Source organism: Lepus europaeus, chromosome 4, assembly GCF_033115175.1.
Source record: "Lepus europaeus isolate LE1 chromosome 4, mLepTim1.pri, whole genome shotgun sequence".
NCBI classification, from domain to species: domain Eukaryota; kingdom Metazoa; phylum Chordata; class Mammalia; order Lagomorpha; family Leporidae; genus Lepus; species Lepus europaeus.
The window spans coordinates 41,339,759-41,358,544 of NC_084830.1; the positions used below are offsets into that span (position 1 = coordinate 41,339,759).

The 18,786-nt window shown below is 47.3% G+C and overlaps 1 protein-coding gene across 4 annotated transcripts in view; it reads left to right on the forward strand.

The window, feature by feature from the left end:
* NCALD (neurocalcin delta) overlaps positions 1–18,786 on the forward strand; it is a 310,833-nt gene that overhangs the window by 218,812 nt on the left and 73,235 nt on the right. The window contains exon 1 of one of the 4 annotated variants that reach the window (XM_062188167.1): positions 13,403–13,471. The exons of the other annotated variants lie outside the window; for them this stretch is intronic. The gene's annotated coding sequence lies outside the window, so the exon portion shown is untranslated. Of the gene's footprint in view, positions 1–13,402; positions 13,472–18,786 lie in introns of those variants that run through there. 4 annotated transcript variants of the gene reach the window in all.

Sequence of the window (18,786 nt, forward strand, 5' to 3'; positions counted from 1 at the left end):
GCCTGGCTGGAGCCTCCCTGAAGGAAGGGCCCCTGAAGGTGGCAGTTCTTGTAGCATTTTCCCTCGGTCACCTTCAGTCCTCCCTCTGTCTGTCCCACATGCGTTCTGTCTAATCTGCTGCCTGGTGTTCTGTTGTTGGGCGCTGCTGGCTCCCTGGCACTCTATCGGCTCATGTCCAGTGCTTGTCTGCTCTAATGGTGTATAATAAGGTGAGGGAATTCCTCTTGGCCAGGTGAAATTCAGCTCCCTCAGCAAAGTCTTTTTCTTCTTGACAGAGCTGCCAAGGCGGCAGCTGTCCCCACTGGCTTATGGCTCTGTGTGTTGGTCAACCCCAGCATTCAGAATCCTCAGGAGTGTGGCCCTCAGATCCTGACTCAAAGAGCATCTCTGTCTCTTCTGTTGCAGAGAAATCAATGCTACTATCATCTCCCTTCCTTGAAATTCCTTAAAATCATTTAAATAATCCCTTCCTTACAATCTTAGTGGTTGCCCCACCTTCCCATAAAGGGACATTTATCCAGTTTACTAACAGCTGGGCACCCATGAAAATATTCCTTTTTGTCCAAGGACTGGTTGCCCCTCATTTGCTTATCATAAACTTTAGATAGATTTGTTGTAGTCACCCAAGCCTTCCAGTACCCAGGCTGTTCCAGCTATGTGGAATCCTGCAGGGGCATGTCAGGAACAGCCAGTCTTTGAGCAGGTAGCAGTTCAGATAATTAAGGAGGCCGGACAGCATGTGCAGCTGGGTGCCAGCGCTATGGCTTCCATCCTGTGTCCATGCTGGACATCTGCTCTCTACTCACTCTCTGTTACGTGATGAATGAGTAGATTAACTAGAGGTTATGTGGCATTGAGATGACTTTGAAGAGGAAAGGAGCTTGGCGTTAGACCTTAGAGGGTGGCGAGTATTTGGCTGTGTTAACAGAAGTAGAAGGATGCTCCACGAGTAAGAAGTATCAGGAGAACGTCCTCGTGTGAGAAAAAGGACATCTACCCATCTGGACAGGAGACGTGGTCTGGAAAAGAAAAAACATGTGCGTAATCTGTAAGGCAGCTCCAGAATCTAGCAGCTTAAGCTGGATTTGAGCTGAGAGAGAGCAGGGAGCTGGGGAAAGATCAGGAGCAGGTGAGGCGATGTGTTTTATGGTATTAGATTTTAATAAGCCAGGTTAGTATGCTTTAGATAAATTTTTAAAAGTTGAATATATGGTAAATTAAATGCTTTTTCTCAGAGAAATTTAACTTTTTAAGTTACTAAAAAATATGAATTTACTTTTGCCCTTTATTACTGTGTGAATGGCCCTTTTAACTAACTGAGGTAGGTGATATTTGTAGCTAGATAATCCATAAAGTTCTTAATTTTTTACTTAGCAATGCATGTGAAATCCAAACCCATTGACTAATTCAAGCTCTCATAACACTTTGTCCAAAAGAATGCTATAATAACTAGTTCTAATAATCAGAATGAAACTGTTAGGACATTGCACTAGTATCCTGAAAAATCATTGAACCAAGTCACCGAAGAAAGACTAAGCTGTGTTCAGTGTCATTTTAGTTCTAAGTTGTGAATATGTTTCGTTAACTAGTGCTGCTGATGTCTTTGGACACTGTCAGTATGTGTTTGGCAACTATTAAAGAGTTATGAACCAGAACTTGCCATTCTTAAGAAAAATATTGGAAATTATGTATGCAAATAGTATGGCTGGAGTGGGCTTTTGGCCCAATGGCTTAAATCGCAGCTTGGGACACACATCCCATATTGGAATGTTTTGAGTCCTGGCTACTCCACATCAAATCCAAAATGAACATACTGCGAGGCAGCACTGATGGCTCAAGTACTTGGGTCCCTGCCACCCATGTGGGACTTGAGTTCAGGCTCCTGGCTTTGGTCTGGCCCAGCCTGGATGCTGTGAGCATTTGGGGATTGAACCAGTGGATAGGAGAGCTCTCTATTTCTGCATTTTAAATAAAGTATAAATAAATACATACATTTTTAAAAGTATGGATAATATTTTTGTACATACAAAGTATAATAGAAAACAAGTTCTTGTGTAGCCAACAAAAACATCACCTGTTGCTCATCCTAGAGTGTCAGGTTGCACACTGCTGTAGATGGTTTCACACAGCAGCTCATGGAGGAGCACTGTCCCTACGGACTTGAACCTGGAGGGAACTGAATCAGAGGTGTGTTTCTGAATTTTTTTATTACCTAAAGATTCTGAGCCAGTGAAGGATAGAGAATCGGCTATCTCGTCTCTCACAGTGAGTAAAAGCTGTGTCTCATGCTTACAATACATCAGTTACGATGTTCAGAAATGGAAATTGATTTCCCCATCTTGAAATCATCGCTCCTTCCTGGCTGTTCAGGAAGTAGTGGCCGAGGAATCTTTGGTGAGCCCCAAGCCCTCTTGCAAACAGGGGGCAGTTCAAGCAAGCCACTCCCCTGGGAGTGGAGGAGGGTGAGCTCTTTAGAGAGTTTGAGCACAGGTGTAAGTGGAAGTTAGTTTTCATGAGGTTATTTTTTTAGTATATTCAGAAGGTGTTTTAACAAAATGGAAGCTATTTAAGAAAAATACAACCTCCGGTCCAAATTGGACTTTGTTAAAGAAATTGTCATTAATTTCTGTGATGGGGCTAGCACTGTGGTGCAGCGAGTTAAGCCACCACCTGTGGTACTGGCGCCTCATATGGGCACTGGTTCAAGTCCCAGCTGTTCCACTTCTACTCCAGCTCCTGCTAATGCTCCTCAGAAGGCAATGGAAGATGGCCCAAGTGCTTGGGTGGGCCCCTGCCACCCTGGTAGTGTTGCTGTGGATTCGTTCTGAGAGGAGGAGCATGGTGGGGGCAAGAGGCACAGAGTCACCACACAGACTCTGGGAATCAGGTGAAAGCAGGCCAGAGGCGAGCATCCCGCAGACTTGTTTATTTCAGTTAGTACAGCAGCTTAAATAGCCAAGGCAGCCAATCTGGTCAAGGGGTGGTCTATGCCCTAACCAATCACAGCCTGTTGCCAGGCAGGCTCTGTTGCCATGTGGCTTCTGAAACCATCCAATCACAGCCTGTTGTCAGTCAGGCTCCATTGTCATGTGGTTTCTGAAGCCATCCAATCACAGCCTGTTGCCAGGCAAGCTCCATTGTCAGTGGCCATCTTGGCATGGCCTTCTCATTCCACCACATGGTAGGAGATCTGGATGAAGCTCCTGGCTTCAGCCCTGCACAGCCCTAGCCGCTGCCACCATTTGTGGATCTGAACCAGTAGATGGAAGATCTCTGTGTGTCTCTCCTCTCTCTCTGCCTTTCAAATAAATAAATAAATCTTTAAAAATCTGCTGTGCTCATCTCCAAAGATATTGGTCAACTTCTAGCTTTAAAAGTCTAATGTGTTATTTTGAAAAAGGACTCTCTTCCTCTTCTGAGCCTCAAACAGCCTATGAGAGTAGAAGTTGTGGCCCAATGGGGCTGTTGCTTGAACACTGACATCCCATATCAGAGCACTGGTTCAAATCCCGGCTGCTCTGCTTCCAGTCTGACTCCCTGCTCACGTAGTCTGGGAGGCAACAAATGATGGCTTGAGTACTTGGATCCCTGCCACCAGTGCAGTTGACCTGGAGGGAGTTCTTGGCTCCTGACTTTGGCCTGGCTCAATGCTGGCTCTTGTGGGTATTCCAGGAATGAACCAGCAGGTGGAAAATCTCCATCCCCCCCCCTCTCTCTCTGCTTTTCAAGTATATGAAAATAAATATTATTAAATGGCCAAAGATTGACAAGAGGCTATTAACTACTCATCTGCGTCCTGTCACAAGGATTACTTTGTTGAAGCTATAAAAGGTGCAAAACAATGCCGCATACTGACTCAAAGATACTGATTCTCAAGATACTCTTAAAGCTCATGAAATCATGTTATGCCATGATTGGATTTAAGGTGAACATGCACCTTTTAAAAATTGTGAGGAAATATACGTATAGAAATGAACATTTTGGCCATCTTAAGTGTACAATTCAGTGGTGTTAAGCACATTCTGGTTGTTGTACAAGCATCACCACTGTCCAACTTTAGCATTCTCTCCTCTTCCCAGGCTGAAGCTCTCTACCCATTAAATGAATTCCCCATTCTTCCCCAGCCAGCCCCTGGCAACCACCATTTCTACTTTTTTTTAAAACCGAGACATTTTTAGAGTTTAAAACTACCATCCCTCTTTCTCTTGTATAAGCTGTTCAGTTAATACAATCCCTGTTAAAAATCATGAAATAATTGGAGATTTCTTAGGGCTACACCCTTAAAATTTCCACTGGGCTCCCTGAGCAGGGCTTTCAGCCACAGCAGTGGGACTCTGCTGATGGGGAAGGAAAGGAGCTGGGGGCTGAAGCCCGTGTCCCAGATCACCTGCTTAAACCACGTGCAGTGCAACTTTGATCTCATCATTCAGCGTGCCATCCTGCTTGTCAAAAAGCCATTGGGGGCTGGCTCTTTGGCATGGACCCTGATATCCCACACCGAGTGCAGGTGCCAGTCCCAGCTGCTCTGCTTCTGACCCAGCTCCCTGAGAAGGCACCTGGGAAGGCAGTGGAGGATGTTCCAAGTACCTGGGCCTCTGCCACTCTCATGGAAGACCTGGATGATGCAGTGCCATGCAATGGGAAGGTAGTGCCTTCCCGCAGCGGGCTAGAACCCACAGAGAATGGAGAGGCACTCAGGGCGTCTGCTCTGCCTTGTTTACCATAGAGGCTTAACTTTGTTTCAGACCCCAGTATTTTTTTATTTCCTTAATTCTGAAGTATATACTGTAGCTTCCTTCATATTTATATAGCATTTGTGCTTTATGAATATTTTTCCAGAGTTTCTAATTATCTTTGTCTTCTCCGATTGACTTGGCAAAACTTCAGTCTTCTGTTCATAGGTGGCATGTCATGCACTTTTTGATGTTTAGTTATTCAGTTTGGTAATGATAATTGACCTTGGTGAATTTCAGTTTAAGTCAGCATAGAATAAGTGTATGTTGATGGTAGAATATTTGGAAAAGAGAAGAATTGAAAGAAGGAAAACACCACTAAATAGCCTGTTGCTTAAAGATAACTACTATGAGTATTTTAAACTACAGAAGACATTATATTTAATTTTACTCTGCTTCAGTAGAAGAAAAAGAACTCTGAAATGAAACTGTGGATTGACCTTTTTGTTGAAATCTCATTTCTTGTAGAAGATGTTACTCACCGAGCCCTCCGTCCTACAGTTCTTTTTTTTTTTTTTTTTTTTTACTTTTTGACAGGCAGAGTGGACAGTGAGAGAGAGAGACAGAGAAAAAGGTCTTCCTTTGCCGTTGGTTCACCTTCCAATGGCCACCATGGCCAGCGCGCTGCAGCAGGCACACCACGCTGATTCGATGGTAGGAGCTAGGTGCTTCTCCTGGTCTCCCATGGGGTGCAGGGCCCAAGCACTTGGGCCATCCTCCACTGCACTCCCGGACCACAGCAGAGAGCTGGCCTGGAAGAGGGGCAGCCAGGACAGAATCCGGTGCCCCGACCGGGACTAGAACCCGGTGTGCCGGTGCTGCGGCTCACTAGGCTAATCTTCCGCCTAGCGGAGTTCTAACTTGAACTAAATGCAGGCTGTCCCACTCAGAATTCTGTCCACCGGAGCTGGATCATTTCCATTCTCTCCAGGCTGAAGCCTTCTTGGACTCATTTTTCCATTTTGCTAGAGTGTATGTTTGAATTAAAGTAGCGTTAGGGCTACGTCCTTGTGGATCTTCATTTTGCTCTCATAATTACAAAACAGATTCTGAATATCTTTCTGCCACAGCTTCATGGACTTTGTTCCACTGGCATCCAGCAACCTGAAAAGCAGATGTGAAGTCTGCTGCCGTGTTGATGTTGCTCCTTTATTGGTAATTCCTTCCTCTCCCCCACCCTGGTGAACCTTTAGGATTTTTCTCATTGTATTTGGAGAGCATAATTTCACCAGCTAGCTTCCAGGTGTGTCTTTTTGTTTGTTTTCCCTCTTATTCATCTTGGCTTTTTTTTTTTTTCTAAGATTTGTTTATTTGAAAAGCAGAGCAATGGTAGAGGAAAAGATAGAAAGAGATCTTCCATCTACTGGGGCATTCCGCAAATGGCTCCAACAACCAAATCTGGGCCAGGCCAAAGTCAGAAGCCAGGAACTCCATCCCAACTGGGTCTCCTGTGTGGGTGACAGAAGCCCAAGTACCTGGGCCATTGAAGACCCAAGCTTTATTCAGCTCAGGAAGACACCCTCTTATCTCAGTGAAGTGTCCATAGTCTCCATCCTCTTTGTTTTATCCTCTAATAGCTCTTATTGTGAAAAGGATACTTGGTCTTTTAGTTCCAGAAGATTCTGGATCTCTATGTTCTTAACTTTTCTCATTTTTTTCCTTCTGTCTTCAATTTTCTCTGGATCTTAATTTGTGATTTGAGTTATCAGCCTTTCTACAGAGCATCTTCTAAAAGTCATTTCCTAACTTTTAGGAATGTGGCCTTCTCTCAAATTTCCTTGAGAACAACAGTGTATTTTCTCAAGTTGTCCTCTTTATCCTGTTTCAGCTCTTGGCTGTGGCAGCATTCTGTTGTTCTAGATACTTCTCTCTTGGTTTTCCTTCAATAACCAATAACTTTTGACCGAACCACCGAAAAGGAAGGCCTAGACTGCCTGGTGGAGGTGGCTGGGGGGTTCCATGGCTGCTACGTGGGCCTGGTTTTCGGCATGGTTCTCCTCCCGAGTGGCAGAGCTAAGATTGTGGGAGGCCCAGGCCGGAGTGAGAAGTGTACAGGAAAGCTTCTGACTGCTCAGACCGCCAGAATCAGAGAGGCTGCACGTGGAGGGCTGGGCTGTTTCGGTAAACTCAGCTCCTGGGCAGTTTGGAGAGGAAAGGGGAGAAATGAAAAACCTGCATTCTGCAGAATCTTTTCATTCATCGCCTTGACTGCTCCTTTTCCCTGTGACCCCAGACCTGAGTTCTTGAGGATCCTGTTGGTAACAGCACTCCCCTCTTAGTGCTCTGCCTCTAGAATCGATTTTATATCCTGATTTCAATTGGCTCAATAAAAATCTGTACAACAGTACATACATGTTGGCTGTTTTCCAGAAATTCCTTAAAATTTCTACCTACTGATCTACCTTTCCTGATTTCTGTCTGTTATAGAGCGTTATTTTGGTGTGTGTGTGTGTGTGTGTGTTCTGCTACTTAAGTAAAATTTTTAGAGGTATGTTAGGTAAATTCTCATAGGTGGGCCACTATCTTGAAATGCGATTGGAATGGTTGTTCCTGTGAGTTGTTGCCTGACTGGTCTGAGTTCGTGGCGTATGTCTTACTCTGCATGAAGCTATTTCTCTTTCTTTCATGGCCACAGATGGCACTCCCAACCCCGGCTGACCATAGGATCAATAGAGACTATTTATACCAAATAGGACAAAGTGAAAGAGGATGGGTCACAGGAGTCACTTCCGTCACCAGACCCATAGAATGTACCTCACCCAGGTGCCAGCTCCTCCCTCGGAACTGCACTAACGTCCCTAGTACGCTGAACAATCCCAACTGCAATTATGGCACTAAAATGCCCAGTTCTACACGTTCCTGTTTCTTCCATAAACTCTAAGCTCCCTGAAGGTAACCATGCTGCCTGATTTCATGTCTCCAGCCCTGGCGCACTCCACAGGGGCTGGTATCAAATAGCCAATACAAATTGAATGACTGAGTCCCTAAATGAATGGAACTAAGAAGGGAACATGCTGACTGTTGACCATGGAAACAGGTGTGTTGAGTGTCTTGCTGGAAATGAGGCCATTGATAGCCTCGCTAGCTTTGAGAGGCTTTGGGGAGGGGTGTTTCAGCAGGAGCAGGTGAGCAGCACTCAAAGGCAAACTGAAGCATGGATTTTGGGGGGAGCTCAGAGGGCGGCCCATTATTAGTTCCTCTAAATAAGATCTCTAATCTCCATTGTGTCCTTTTGTGCTGAGTGACAGTCTGATGATGGGAGTTCTCTGATCTTTGCCAGTTCAGTGAGTGTGGGTTTGTTAGAGCTGTGCTGTTTTAGCTGCAGTGCTGGTGCCTCCATTCTGTAGATGTTGGTGAAAGCTCCTTTGTGGTCCACAGCAGTCGTCTTTGCAAATTTACATTAAAGGATCTGCTGACACTTGTATTAAGTTGCATCCGTTGTACTGAGCCTTCCCTTCCCGGACCATTACAAAAACAGCAGCCAGCTTAGAACGGAGCTTTCAAGTGGTCCTTGGGCTCTTATCCCCTTCTGGAAGCTGGCGAAGAGCAAGCCTGCAGTTGTAGGGCTGTGCTGCTCACATAATTGCATGAGAGAACTTTCTTGCTCAAAAGCCACTGACGGCTGGCACCGCGGCGCACTAGGCTAATCCTCTGCCTGCGGCGCCGGCACCCCAGGTTCTAGTCCCGGTTGGGGTGCTGGATTCTGTGCCGGTTGCTCCTCTTCCAGGCCAGCTCTCTGCTGTGGCCCGGGCAGGCAGTGGAGGATGGCCATGTGCTTGGGCCCTGCACCCACACAGGAGACCAGGAGGAAGCACCTGGCTCCTGGCTTCGGATCGGTGCAGTGCAACGCGCCTGCCGTCGCGGCCACTTGGGGGGTGAACCAACGGAAAAAGGAAGACCTTTCTCTCTGTCTCCCTCACTAACTCTCCCTGTCAAAAAAAAAAAATCCACTGACTCCAGCCACCGCCTGGAAGTCCTCCCCAGAACTCTGAGTGCCTTGCCTCCTCTCTCTGGTACCTTAATTTCTAAAAAAAACCCACTAACTGCTGGAAGCACATCGACTGTTGATTCCTGGTTAATTGCAATTAGTCCTTTGATTTTTGAGCTGTTATTCTATCCACAAAGCAAGCGCCCAGTGAGTATTTGTCAAGTGGGTGAAAGAACAGAAGAAACATTAAAGGAGAGATTGAATTTGCCTTTCCCGAAATTAGAGTTCAGGAGCACATGGCTGGAAACCATTCCAGGTAAGTGCAGGGATCTGCTTTGGATCACAGGCCACTGGCTGGGTCTGTTTGAGCCATTTTCAGCTCCATTATGCACTTCCTGCATCGTCCATCTCTTGCCTTGGGGGATAATTCATTCCAGGATTTAGAACGTCACTAAAGACATCTCAGTAGGGTCTGCTCATTTGTCCATCACACAGGGTTGTCTAGGGCAGAGGGGGGCGGCTAGACCATTCTGGGGGGTCTTACTCTTCATCGGAGGCTGAGACCCCGACTCAGAGCACAGCCAACCCATCTCCAGATTCTCAGCATCCAGCTGGCTTGTTTTTTAAACAATGAAGCTGCATGGCCTGTCAGCAGTCCGGTGTTAGGTGCTTGCCAGTGTAAAGCGAGATGTTCCCAGGCCAGCCTGTCCTAATAGGAAGATGAGGACTGGGGAGGCCAACAGTACAAAGTGACTGGCAGAAAGGGGGCGACCTCAGCAGCGCTTGCGGTGGTCAGCGCTGGAGATGCAGAAGAGAGCGACCGTGGGAACCGGCTGCACGCAGGGAGACTAAGGCTCTCGCGTTGCTCAAAGCCCCAGCCAGATTGGAGCTGTGTGGGTCAGTGGGAAGAAGCACCAGCCCCAAGAGACCCCCAAGGGCCCTTGGCTGGAATGTTCCCGGGAGCCTGAGAGGAGAAGTGCGAAGCCCCAAACATGGGCCCCTCCAGCTGCTGGAGTCAGAGTCACTGCAGTGTGGTTGAAAGGTGCAGATTCTCAAGGCTGGATCTGGAACCTTGGAAGCAGAACCTATAGAGGGAGGCGTGGGGCTATGCCCTTTTGTAAAACTTCTAGGTGATTCTCAGCTGACACCAGCTGACCGTTGACAGCCACCTGCACATCCTAACCTTCTCGCCCTGAGGGGTCTCAGGGATCGCTTGTTGAGAGCAGATTGCCAAGCACCAGGAATTTCAGCCAAGTGGGTAGCTGGTGAGCACGTGACCCAGGCACAAGTCCTGTGCCCCTGCATCTAAGTAATGCCAGGATACAAGCAGTAAGGCAGGCCCCGAGGCAGCCCTTTGCCTTTAGCAGACGCTAAGTTATGCACTCACGATCTGTGTCTCCACCCCCACAGGCGGGGCCCTGTAGCATCCCTGAAAACTCCCATTGTGGAGATCGTCATTGGTCACAAGGAGATCCCGTGCCGGTAGGAAGTTACCAGCCCAGATCGCTAACCACAACTGGAAGACCACTCTGAGCAAGGCCTCCCATGTGTGAGGAGCAGCTAAGGGCTAATTCAGAGAGCTCCCACCCAAACTGGCACGGATCCCCTACATTGCCCAGTAGATCAGAGCTGTCAAACTTGAATATCTTGTCACCCTAAGCTGGCAAGGTTAAAGGGCGGGGGGAGCATGCCCTACTCACCTCTGCCTGCCTTAGGAAGCTGAGTGTAGTACCCAGCTTACCGTAAATAGATAGGGGCTCGGTGCTGAGGGGTTTTTCTGCAGTGAGGCCAGCCAGCAGCATGGACTGAACGCCTCCCCCTGCCTCCCCACCCCTGCACTGCATCCCCTGTGAAGACGTGACTGGCAGGGGCTGAAGGTTACACCTCGGAACCTAAATATGTCTTTTATGGCACTGTCGAGCATCATGGAAGTCAATTTCCCTTCAAATAGCATGCAAGTTACTGTGAAGGTTTCAAAAAGTAAACCCTATTTTCCCACTGGTTAACCTGATCATTTCAGAGTTCCATCTTCATCTGGGCTGATCTGTGTCTCCTTGAGGGTACGAAGTTAATGACCTGTGCAGGAGGGAGGTTCCTATTTTGAGAAAGTCGGGAACCTGGAAGCATGCTTTGTGCAGTTATTTGCCTCCTGGAAGGTCCCCTAGCTGGGGCACACCTGCTTCTAGGAAGCAGCCAGCCAGTGAGCCAGCGTTAGCTCTGTGGGAGTTGTGCCAAGGCAATTTCAAGGTCTTGTATCTTTTCTTCTGATTTATAGTTCCGAATTGCTATCCAAAGACATTAGCAGGAGGAAAGAGTAGCAGCCATCCATGGGTAATTAGTGTCTGTGCTGTGTGTTTCATTGAATTCACTTCTAGCTCCCTAGGTAGAATTCTTGGTGGGGGGCAGGATTTCTTGGCAGTATTTTAGAGGGAAGTTTTTCAAATCCCTTCAGTTGTCATTGGAGCATTTTAACGTTGACTAAGCAGTACCCCGTGACCACCAGAATTAGTCAATTGCCATTACCCACGTCTGAGGCAAGTTGATGTTAATCCCTCAGTGCTGCATGGGCAAACCAAATCCCACGGAAGCTGATTGCAGCCAAGAGCTGTGGTGATCTCAGGCAGGTCCAGGATTCTGCACCCCCTGCCCTCTGCCGAGTCGGCACATCTGTCGGCTCTCATCAGCCCCAGTGGGATGGACACAGACCAGCATTGAGCAAATGTGGTCTGTCTATAGAGATAGTCCCGTGTTTCAGGGAAAATAGATCCAAGTCTAGTCGCACATAAGAAGCACCTAGAGATTAATAAAATGCACTGCTAGGATCTCACTCCCAAAGAGTCTGACTCATGTTGTCTAAGCTGAGGCCTGAGCATGGGCCTTTGCTATCTAAAAAGCAGCGTTCCCAACGTGATGCCCCTGTGTGCAGGGAGGACGCTGAAGCAGACAAAGCAAGCAGGGCTTCACGGGATGCTGGGCTCCAAATCTGGCCTTCCTGCTCTTAGAGCTCCATGCCTATGGCGCTTTCTGGAGGCTGATAGGTGGAACCTAGGTAGACCATTTTGCTACCAGAAGTAACTTCGGAGCCAGCATCCACCATGAGAGCTGCTTTGAGTCCCAGCTGCCTCACCTCCAACCCAGTTCCCTGATAGTGTGCCTGGGGAAGAGCAGAAGATGGCCCAAGTCCTTGGGCCCCTGCACCCAGATGGGAGACTCAGAGGAAGCTCCTGGCTTTGGATTGGCCCAGCCCCTGCCATTGAGGCCATTTGGGGAGTGAGCCATCGGATGGAAAATCTCTTCCTTTCTGTCCCTCCCTCTCTTTCTAACTCTGCCTTTCAAATAAAATAAATAACTCTTTCAAACAAAATTAGGAGAGGGCACATAGCCCAGACTGGTCTATCAGTTTAGCTACTGTAGAAGTAGATCACTCTGGCGGAAGGACCCGAAGATGAGAACCAGGGTATTCTGTGCACAAGAACAAATTGAGAAGGGAGACGTGGTGTTAAGAAGCCATGGCTGCTGTGGGGTGGTGACCACAGAGGCACGCCATGCTCCTAGGCAATAACTTAACCCACTGTGCCACCATGCTGGCCTCAAAGTGCCCTCAGATAACAAGGTTGGATGCAAATCAAGGGAAGCTTATTGCTTCAGAGGGACATGAACTTTGAGCTCAGACCACTTGGGTTCCAATACTGACCTTTTCATGACCTTGGGCAAGTTACTACCTCTTAAATCATCAGTTGTAGGAGACAGAGCGGAAGACTGCAACCACATCATAATTTGTTGGGATAACGCAGTCATACATGATACAACATGCTGGTGCCTGCACCCCTTTCCAAGTTCACTGCACCGCCATCAGATTCTCTTTATTTACCTGGGTATATAGACCATTATCCTTTCTTTCCTTCTTTCTTGTTTTAAGACTGATTATGTGTTTGAATGTCAGAGAGAGGGGGAGAGAGAGGGGGAGAGAAGGGGGGAGAGGGGGAGAGGTCTTCCATCCGCTGCTTCACTCCCCTGATGGCCACAACGGCAGGACTAGGCCAGGTGGGAGCCAGGAGATTCTTCCAGGTCTCCCATGTGAGTGCAGAGGCCAAGACACTTGGGCCATCTTCCAGCTGCTTTTCCCAGGCCATTAGCAGGGAGTTTGATCAGAAGTAGAGCAGCTGGGGCTTGAATCAGCTCCATATAGGATGCCCCTTATAGGATGCTCCATATAGGCAGCCCCTTAACCCACTGTGCCACAGCACTGGCCCCAGCCTACCAGCTCTTTCAATGTAACCAATTCTCACAAAGAAATATAAAGTTGGATTTAAGGTGAATAGCCACCTGTTGACTCATGCACAAGAGATTTACTGGGAAACACAAGAGAGTTCCTTGGCCTCAGAATTGTAGGGCAGAGCTGTGGGACCTAAGGTCAGGCTATGTCCTTGGGCCAAAGAATGAGAACAGGTGCTCAGAAAACTAATGGAGTGGGGACAAGACTTGGGTCAAAGAACCCAGAGAAGAAACAAAGCGGGTGTCCCAAGTTCCAAAGAAAATCTATGGACCAGAAGCCAAGGCAGATGCCCAAGGCTGAGGGAAATAGGTTCTAGAATAGCACACTAGAAAGCCAGCAGGGCATGCTGCTTTGTTCTCTGCTTCCTTTGACAGCTGCTCGAGCCAAGGAGGTCCAGGAAGTGAGAACATCGGCAGACCATCCTGATGTCTGTCTGCGCTGCTGGGAGAGTGTGATTTCTGAGTCGGAGCCCTTAGCCTTTCAGCATTTCCCACTTGGGTCCCCTAGAAGGTTGGTTCTGCGGGCTGTTCCATGGTAAATGGATGAGCTGCATGAATGAAATGTAGTGTTTCTTGACTGGCAGCGTTTCAGTGCTTGGAATTTGCTTGCAACTCTCTAAGAGGAAGACATGGTAAGATGTGTTTTCCAAATTTGGCCCTGGAACCCTTCTTGAAATCCGAATCCCCAATTCCTTCAACTTTTTGGCCATCTCTGCTCCTGGAGCTGTGCCTTTAGATCCCTTGCTCACTTCTCAGGGGTATGTAGAGTCCTCTGGAGGCTGTGGACTCACTTCTACAGCTCAGAGGCAAGATGAGGCTGTACCCTGAAGGAGGCTAAGGCTCATGCGTGCCTTGCTCGGATTCTCTCTGACACAAACCTGCGACCCAGGTGGTATCCCTGTATGTGGAAGAATCACTCACTCACTGACCAGGTCCACCTAGTTCATGCCAAACATACTACCTTATACCTTACGTGTATCCAGAATTAAGCACTCAACTCACCTCCACTTGTTGAGGCTGAGGGAGGAGTTTTCCAAGATTCTTTTGGATAGAATTATGAATCAGGAGGCAGGACTTGTCCTCACTTGGCACCTTTCCTTTCTTAACCATTCAAAATGACCTCAAAATAGCCCTGCCCGTCCCACTCCAACGCAGTCATGGAAGTAGTTTGCCAAAGTTGAACTCCCCATATATAAATCACAATCCTGACAGCTGTTAGGAATGAGAACCATCTGTTGATATCCGGCGAGGCCCTTGAGTACCTAGTCTGCACCTTTGTGAAAATCTGGGCATGTGACTGGCAAGGGTTGCCTCTGGGTATGTTGTATAACCATAGACTTTGCAAGTGGAAATCGAGAGAAGAGATGGAACAAGAATGGGCTATTTCCTGTGACTATCTTATAGTGGGTGGTGTTTATTTTAAGCAATTTCTCAAGTATGTAAAGCTTTTCTTTTGTGCTTCTTGCTCCTGTGCCCCAGAAATGAGGGAGATTTGGGAAAGGAATTTGTGCCCACTGTACCTCCACCGTGAACTTGCAGGTGCAGACTTGCTAGGGAGGTTCCCACCCAAACTAAGGCTCTGCCACAGGTGGGAGCCACCATCTAGTTCCTGCTCGTGGGTCCCAGCCCACTGCACCTGCCCTAAGCAGATCACTGTTTATTTTTTTGGAGGGGGTAGGTGGAAAGAGGAACAAGCAACTTTGTTGGAGAGGAATTGGGCCTTCTACCAAATCCACCATTGTAATGATGAGAGAGCGCTAAGGTGTTCTCCCTCTAGGCAGTGCAAGTTATGCTTGATTTGGGTGTTAAATTTAAACTATGTAGAAAATTTTATGTATAAAATAATATATAAAATCAGAGTATTGTCTTAAACCTGAATCATAAAACAGTCTAAAGATGTTACCTATTTTAAAGAAATTAATTTATATCGGCCCCCGCCGTGGCTCACTTGGCTAATCCTCCGCCTGCAGCGCCGGTACCCCAGGTTCTAGTCCCAGTTGGGGCACCGGATTCTGTCCCGGTTGCTCTTCTTCCAGTCCAGCTCTCTGCTGTGGCCCGAGAGGGCAGTGGAAGATGGCCCAAGTGCTTGGGCACTGCACCCGCATGGGAGACCAGGAGGAAGCGCCTGGCTCCTGGCTCCGGATCCCTGTGGTGCGCCGGCCGTAGCGGCCATTTGGGGAGTGAACCAATGGAAGGAAGACCTTGCTGTCTCTCTCTCTCACTGTCTAACTCTGCCTGTCAAAAAAAATTAATTTATATGAATAGTCTTCAAACAGCATTAGGTTTAAACTATATTTAGTTTTAAAGATAAAATTTACATTTTATATGTACAATTGCATATTTTATATAGCAAACAAATAATATTTGAAGTCATGACTTTTGGGAAACCTGGACCGTGGCTGTCGGCCCCATGCCTTGAGAGAAAGAGAGAGAGAATATGAATGAGACTTGGAAGTTCGTACTGTCTGCCAAGTGGTCAAGAGTCCTGGTTGTCCCAGATGACAGCTGGCACACACAGCAGCCTCTTGTTCTAACTTTATTTTTTCCTGGTAAAGAAATAACAGCTATTTGCCAGCCTACCCCTTCCTTGCATAGTCATTCTGTCACCTTAAATTATTTATTACCACCAGAGTAAAAAGGAAGCCCGTCTATACAGAGACCTGAGGTGATGGGGCAAAGAATCCCCCCTCCAAAAAAAAAAAGGTTATTTACCATAATTTTAGCTGAGGAATATAACATCATTGCTAGAGGAGATTTCTTTATAGGATGTATTCTAATGTGCCAGGTATATAGTCAGCTGTTTGGAGCTCTGGAGTCTTGCAAATGATATGAGAGAACCAACCTATGTGCCTGCCTTTGGCTGTTCTAAAGCTTCTGGGATTTGCATGAAAACACTGGTAATTTTGGAGTCCTGTGGGAGAACACAGGGCCACATGGAGGTTTTCTTAAGTTAAAGCTTTCTCCCTGAAAAATTCAGAGGCACTTCTGGGACCTGATATTTCCTAGCTTACCCGGATAATGAGGGCAATGTCAGGAACCTTCTAGAGCTTAAGGACTCTTTGCTTCATGCTCAGTGTCTGTTAATGAACTTTGCACCTGTTTGCACTTGCTTCCTGGCTGCTGGTTTCCCCCATCAGAGCTGCCCGGCTCTTCCTTCAGTGCAGTGGCAGGCAGGATGCAGACCCCTATGAATCTAAGTGGCTCAGCCGTTGTTAATTGGGTTATCTGATGCCTCCCTCTACCATGGCTAATTTTGTTCCAGATCTCACAGTGCTTCTAAATTTATGTATGTAAACAAACAGGGACACACTTTCTTCAAGTCATTTATTAGAATTAAAATTAGAAAGCATTTTTAGCCTCGATACAACTGAGCTGGGGAAAGATGTTATTATGGGTAGGTGTTGAAAACATTCACAAGGAACTCTGCAAAAAGTGGGGAGGGTGGCTTATTTGTGTCCACTTCTAATTACGCCTGAATGTTTGCTTTCTGGGAGGCTGCGGGTCCCCAGGAATGGGTGCCAATGTGAGGCTGGCATGTCTGTGTTATTTTCCAAGGGAGAGGAGAAGGGCCTTGGACTCACGAGGATTTAGATACACCTAGAGGAGTATTGGCTTATACGTAGGATGTTGTTATTCATTTTCTTTATGAAAAAAGAAAAACAGATCAATCCAGGAATCACAAATGGGCTGCTTGAAATCTTAGATTTAAATGCATTGGACAGAGGACTTCAAGTTTAACACTGGGCACGCCTGTTACAGGACACTGGAAATGCAGACTTCTTGGTAGGGTCCTACTGCTGCTGTAACAATTCATCAGAAACTTAGTGGCCTGTAACTCTATTGTGGATTCTATTACATTTCTTGAAGTCAGGAGCCTAAGATGGGGTTGGCAGGGCTGCCATCCCTCCTGGAGGCTCTGGGGGAAAGCAGTTTCCTTGCCTTCTGCAGCTTCTGGGGCCTTCAGCCCTCTGCTTCCCTCTCACGTCACTCTCTGGCCCAGGTCACATGGGCACTCCTGGGAAATTCAGAATAGCCCTTCAACCTCTAGATGTTTAATTTAGTCATATCCACAAAATCCCTTTGGCAACATTGAGCACAATGTTGAACATTCCTTGGGTTAGGATGTGGACATATTTGGGGGCTCATCGTCCTGCCTACCACGGACGTAGACGTCCTAGATAAATGACCTTTCCGATCAGTGTTCTCGTGGCCTTCCTGCATATCTGAAGGGTTAGCATGGCTCCGATCTGCAGATGTGGACTGTGCGTCTGGTTGTGTCATCCTGACTTGGTGTGAGCATGAGCCCTGCTGCTGCAAGGGAGGCCTCTGTGGGCACCACATGGATGCTTTGTCCTTTTCCTCCACAGTTCTGCACGTAGCTCACTGCACAAGCTCAAAGCTAATCGGGGTATTGTTCCAAGGAGACAGGGCTCTGGAATGAAGCAGTCTGGACACTGCTCTGCTCCTTGCTAATTGTGTGACGTTGTACACGTGGCTTAGCTTCATTGTGCTTCCACGTCTGCATCTGCCAGACGGAGATCCCTTCTAGAACTGCTGTGACAGCAGGAAAATAAAACATGCTGCACACTTAGCCTGTGCCCAGCAGGTAGCGGCTGCCCCGGCTCTGGCAGCCAGTGCCCACCAACAGGGCAGAGAAAGCTGGCGAGCGGGCCGAAGACCAAAGCCGCAGTTGGGAAGTGAGGCTGCCCAGCAGTGTCCTGCCAGGGAAACGGGACTCTGAACCTGAAGCATCTGCTGATGCAAAGTCTGAGGACTTGCACAAAGGGTCGGTCACGGGAGGCCAGTCGTGCAAGCCACACGGAATGGCCTGCACCAGGGCCGGTCAGGGGAGGCCAGTCGTGCAAGCCACATGGAATGGTCTGCACCAGGGCTGGTCACAGGAGGCCCGTCGTGCAAGCCACACGGAATGGTCTGTACCAGGGCCGGTCAGGGGAGGCCAGTCGTGCAAGCCACACGGAATGGTTGGCACCATGACCACCTCAGCATGCAGAAGAGGGTCAGCTAAGTCCACGGGCAGCTCCCTTAGCCACGCACCTTAGGGCTGGCACCCTCTCCACTGTAACACAGGTAGCTGTAAAATAATGATTGGCTTGCTAACTTTCTTCTAAGCAACAGAGTACCATCTTATCCCAGAGTGTGGCTTCAGCTTTATCCTCATAACCTACTTTATTGTCATTCTAAGTTCTGATTTTATAGTCCTCTATAGATGTTGTTGTTGTTGTTGTTCTGTGTGTGTGTGTGTGTGTGTGATGAATTTGGACCAAGAAGATTGTACTTACTAAAAGGACTAACACTTAATGAATGTGTAATGTGTGCTAAGTGCTTAAAATATGGTTTTGTCATTTGTTCCTTGCAGTAATTCTGTTGCACTTCTAATAACGTCATCATTGTCCTGATTTCCCAGAAGACAAAACCTACAGATCTTCTAATGGTGGGACAGGAAGGCCAAGGCACATCTGCCCGGCTCTAAGCTCTAGGTTCTAGTTTGTGAAGGGAGAAGGAATAAGTGATTTTAAAAAGTCCCATCAGGAATAACAACGATTCCTGAGATACAAAGGTACTACAAGTGGGGAGACATGAGTTAGAGATCTATATGTAGATTATTCGATTTTTATAAATTAAACAGAAGTTGTGAATTTTAAAACTTCTTTGGAAACTGATTAAAATTATGGCCTCCTCTTAAAAATGCCTTTGTGTGCAGGCACACAGAATGCCTTGGCTTAGTAGTTCAGGTTAGGGACTCCTGATAGACCAAGAATCTCCAAAGCTTTCATGGAAAATGAGTATGATGAAAACCAACCCATGTGGATGAACATTTCTGCATCAATA